Raw genomic sequence first — 6,000 nt, 5'->3', positions numbered from 1 at the left:
ATATTCATGAGGTGGGTCGCAAATTGCGGCCCCATTGCGAGTATGGGCACTCGCTAACATGGAGGCCTGCTGACGTCAGCAGGCCTCCATGTTAGCGACCTGCTTGTCAATAAAGCAGGTTTTTTTTTTTTTGAAGTGTAGCCCGTTTTCCTTAAGGTAAAACGAGCTGCACTACAAAAAAACCGAAACCTTTAGTTTCAGATTTTTCAGGGCAGGGAGTGGTCCCTTGGACCACTCCCTGCCCTGAAAAAATATTTTTGGGTGCAATCACAAACTGGAAGGGGTCCCATGGGGACCCCTTCCAATTTGCGATTGGGTTACCATCCACTTGAAGTGGATGGTAACTGCGATGCCATTTGCGACCGCATATGCGGTCGCAAATGGTATTGCATCCCAATGCGACTCGCAAATAGGCAGGGAACACCCCTTCCTATTTGCGAGTCTGAAATGCATTTTGCGAGTCGGTAACGACTCGCAAAATGCATTTCTGCATTGGGATTCACGTTTTGCGAGTCGCAAACGGCAAATTTTGCCGTTTGCGAGTCGCAAAACGTTTTGTACATCTGGCCCATTGTTACAACGCTCCAGCGCATCGCGCAGGCTTGGGTAATGGAATCTGGCATTCCATGGGAAATATTTACAAGGATTTTGTGCCTCCCTGGCCCCATTTTTTTGGCGCAAAAGCGGTGCGGTGCTAATTCAGTGCCATATATACAAAGTGCCTCTAGACCTGTCTAGTCACACATTTTCCAGGCATGCGTCATTTTTTTGTTGCACCGCTTTACCCTGCACCATCTAACGAAACTGATATGCAGGGTAGGCGTTCCCTGCTAGCACCATATTTACAAGCCTGCTGAAAAAGACACGCACCTAGGAAAATTAGCACCAATCCTGATTAGCTACAAAATTGTAATTAAAATAATGCTCAAGCACTGCTACATAAGGAAAACACACATAAGGCACTCTGGCAACCAACCAGACAACATGGACCTGCTACTTCTCCAGCTGGGCAACCGGAGGTGGTGACAGTAACAACTCTAAGAAGCACCATCACAACACCCTCCACCACTACAACAGCAGCTACAAAGGCAGCACAGAAGAAGAGAGTGGGGATATCACCAACGTACCACCATCCTTGGCCTCAGGGAAGAAGAGTGTATCCGACACTATTGTCGGAAACTGACTGCTCCAACAGATAGCACCCAACATCACGGCGAGAGTGGACAGGGGGACAAACACCTATGACCAATCTCCTGGCTGTCTTGCACATGCAGACATCTCGATCCTTTCAGACAATGCAGTAACAGTGGATGACATCTCACAACCATCCTTCTCTCCCTTCCTACCAACTGTACTGGATGCCGTCATCCGTCTCACTCCCCGCCACATCCTGTTTTACAACACCTAGCTACTTCAGCAGGAGACCAAATAGGGATTCTACCAAATCACTAGATTCTCGCATGTCCTGGGTGAAATGGATTGCAAACATGTTCCACTCGTCCCTCCTGCTGTAACAGAACATCTGTACAGGAATACGAAGCACACGCACGCCATCAATATGCAGGCCATTATGGACCATCAGGGGCTATTCACCAACATCCTAGCAAATTATCCTGGCAGCATGCATGATGCCTTCATCTTCACGCATTCCATAATCAATCAATGCTTCCAGGACGGACATTATGGCAATGGCCTACTCGTAGGTAAGCAAGCAGCAACTACATAACACATACAACAAACAAGACATATGGGGCAAACAATACACGCACCACACTCCCACACATGGATAGGGAATCATGGATGACCGCTGATCAACACATATGCAATATTCATCACTGCACACATCCAATGCAAATAACCCTCACATAGGGCCACATGCACAAGCCCTTAAAACCACTGGACTGTCACTTTTAAAGATGCTTGGGTAGAGGAATGCCCGGTCTGCATTTACAAGGTAGTGTAAAACCACTTGTTGTGTGTCATTGCTGCCTTAAAAATACGGCCCGTTGACACAGATCACTTAGGGCCAGATTTCCAAGGAACTGGTGTAGCGCAGTGCTGCACCAAATTGGTTGTACAGCACTGCATTAGTTCTGAAATGCAGGACTGCACCATATTTACAAAAATAAGCAGCACCCCTGGATGTTCCATATCGCTATTGCTAAATTTAGCTGCCAACGCAGGTATCCTTCCACCAAAGTGCAAAGGTGTCTGTATTGAATGTATTGATTGTCTAGATGCAGGAATCTGTCCCTTCCTGCACATAAACAATCTACAATGGCAAGCTGGCACTTCTATGTGTGCTGCAGAAATCAGTACACATAGAAGTAGCAAATCGTCATTATTGAATGATTGTTTATGTGCAGGAAGGGACACCTCCCTGCACATTAACAATCATTGATGGCGTTTTACTCTTCCTATGTGTGCTAAAAATGCAGCACACATGGAAAAAGCAAAAATGATGAGAAATAAAAGTATTTCTCCTCGTTGCTCCATGCTAACGCCACCCCTGGGTTGGCATTAGTTTTTGACACTGCCTCAGATTTATGATGCCTTGTAGATCTGGGGTAGCATCAAAAGAAATGGGTGTTGCAGTGGAATGCCCACAGCAACACCCATTGCATGCCCTCTGCTGCAGAAAACTGTGTCTGAGGGGCCAATCTTACAAGGCGACATTAAGCCACAAAAAGTGGCTTAGCACAGCCTTCTAAATATGGCGCAGTGCACAGTGCTACCGGAGCATCAAAAAAACTGGTGCCATGGTGGCACTAGGGGCTAGTATACATGCCTCTTAGTGTGGAAGGAGCCTGCAATGTGTTGTGCTGTGGGCATGCCACTGAAACACACATTTCATTTTGGTGCTGCCCCACATTTACAACAATATATAAACCTGAGTCTGCACCAATATACAATGCTACCCTAAGTCTGGAATTACCATGGTCCAATGAAACAAAAAAAAATGATACTTTCTTTCTGTACACATTTCCTATCTGTGATGAATTCTGCAGCACTCTTTGAAAGACAAAATTGCCATTATTTATTGGTTATGTGCAGGAAGGTACACCTTACTGCACAGAAACAATCACCCCCGCAGGCCGGGCATCACTGTACCATGCTGCAAGGGTGCCAAAGTTGCAGCCTGGCAGCTGACTTAGTGCCAGCACACTGGTAGAGGACAGAAATATACCGTACCTAGTAAACATGGCACATCACTAGCCCCTACCAGTGTTGCAGGGAATTTCAGCAAAACACTACCTGGGCCATCCTGTGCCACAGGGGCATGTAAACTAGCCACATACATGGCAACACATCTGAAGCTACTATGCCACATTTAGCATGATGTCTACAGACACACATGCATGCTAGCCAGAAAGCATAGATAACAGGTGTGTGTGCGTGGGAGATGTACCATGTACATGGGGGGTTCCCATGCAGCACACAGGGCACAACACCCGTCTCATGCACACACCATAAAAACTAGGTTTAAACTCAGACAATATGGCACATTGAAAGTCACACGTGACAGAGCAAATGTAAATTAATCTGCAACATCAGACACCTCCTGCATGGGACGGATGTCATGCCACAAAAATTACACAATCACCACACCCATGAGGCTGTACCCCTGACTAAAGGTGCACAAAAACACACAATACAATCGTGTTTGCAAACAGGAACCCACACAAGCCAAGATGCAAGAAAGAGTCTCTATGTCATTGACAAACACTGTGCAAAGCCAGTTAGGAGGAAACACAAGGGCAACTATGACTCTCTCTCTCTCTTCCCCCATTGTAGCGGCTCAAGCATACGGCATCCAACCATGGGTGGCGGCACCCTATGTGAACCCACACAATGACGCTGAGAAGGCACACAGAAGAACAATGAATATGGTTTAGAGGAATTTGGCATCCTTTAGTCAAGGTTCAGATGCCTAGATTTATCAGGGGAGAAACTGTTATATGCACCACCCCTTGTGTGCACAATCATACTAGTTTGTGTAATAGTGCATAACTTTTGTGTTAGGACCAATGCTCCCTGGGATGAACAGGTGAAGGACCTCAGGAAGGAAGATGAGGACAATGAATATTCACCTCAGGAAGGAGATGCACAAAATACTGCTGTGGGGTCATGCAGACGGACAAATACTTTGCAAAACCTCTTTGCCTAAACATTGTACCAAATTCCGCACTGTGCACCTATATCTAAATAATTACTTGATCACACATTTGTCTTGAAGCATTAATGAGATTCAAATGCATCAACAACCCACCCACATCTCAGAAAGCATGACTTTGCCAGTTCAGTTGGAAATCAAGTAAGAACACACTCAGGAAGTACCAAAAACCAAACTCAATGCACTGATATATTAATATGAGTGTGTAATGTTTGCTTTGGCAGTTGAATCCACATGTAACATAGTAACACACACATCACACAAGTCTGTCTGATTGAAGTTTGACAGCAGACAAATTGTGAATCCATGTGATCAAAGCTGTACATATGTCTGGCCTTAGTAGTAGAAGAGTAATCAGTGCCTACAACAGAGGGTCAGTGTCAGCTACGTGAAGTGTCAGCTACGTGACAACTCAGTGGCTGAATGTGATAACTTACAACATATCCCTCAGTAGCGCACACATAAATGACATATAGGCCCATATTTATACTTTTGGACGCAAAACTGCGCCGGCGCAGTTTTGCGTCAAAAATATTACCGCCGGCTAACGCCATTTTGGTGCGCCGTGAGGGCGTCATATTTATACTTTGACGCACGGCAGCGCAAACAACAGGTGGGAGTCATTATTTTTGACGCACACCGCGGCGTCAAGTCGTAAAGGAAAACGACATTAACGTGGCGGAAATGACTGTGGGTCGATTTACGACACCGCAAACCGGATATGTGCCGCTTTTTTTTTACGCAATAGCGTAAAAAAACACAGCGGACACAGCCATTTCACCAGAGGAGAGCCAAAATGGATCCCAGATGCCACTACAGACCCCAGGAAGATGACAGCAGACCAGGAACCAGCCAGGAGGACCCACACAAGAACCAGGACACTTTTAAGAGGAAAAGAAAGTGTCGCTTCAGTACAGAGGAGCAGGAAATCCTGGTTAAAGAGGTGACAGAACACCAGCACCAACTGTTTGTCACATCAAAGTTGCCAATCAGTAGGAGAGAGGCTATTTGGCAACAAATTGTCGACAAGATTAACAGTGTGGCTGAAGTACGCAGAACAGTCAACGAGTGCCAGAAACGCTGGCATGACTGCAAACGCAGGACCAAGGAAAAGATGGCCAGGAACAGGAAGCCAGCACTGCAGACTGGAGGGGGGAGTCCAGCACACCATGAGGCCCTGGACCACATGGAGGAGATGGTCGTAGCCGTCATCCTTGAGGAGATCGTCACAGGGATTCAAGGACAGGACAGCGCAGACTACCAGGAGACAACGCACATGCAGGGTAAGTCGCATGGGGAACTGAAATGCACTAATGTCAACTGCAACCGGGGGGGGGAATACCTACTACACATTGCATGTAAGTCATCATATACATGGAGTGGCATGGGTAAATGGGCACGGCAGGGGGGCTTGGCCCGTTCTGAGAAGACCTGGGGCACACCATTACACAACACCAACAACAGTCCCATGGGGGCATGCTGTCATGCCAACGATGGATCAAAGGGAAAGCCACGACAGGAGGGAAGGCCACTAGGTCAAAATGACATCCTGGCACTCGTCAGCCAACATACCTCCTACATTAACTAGGGCCCTATTAGCAATCCTCTAGCCAAACCGACAACTGCAATGTAACTGCAACAAAAGTTGCCACTACCACCTCTGATCTGTGTGCAGCTCAAGTGGCCAATGGCAGTAACCTCCCCATGGAACATACATACCTAAATTAGGGGGTGAGGATGACATCTGCAACAATCTCCTGAAACAAGACAAAGGCCCCAGTACACTCAATAGTCAATGCCCATAGTTGTCACAAACATCAGCCAAA

The sequence above is a fragment of the Pleurodeles waltl genome, chromosome 10 (assembly GCF_031143425.1).
Source record: "Pleurodeles waltl isolate 20211129_DDA chromosome 10, aPleWal1.hap1.20221129, whole genome shotgun sequence".
Taxonomy (NCBI): domain Eukaryota; kingdom Metazoa; phylum Chordata; class Amphibia; order Caudata; family Salamandridae; genus Pleurodeles; species Pleurodeles waltl.
This window is presented reverse-complemented; position numbering follows the sequence as displayed.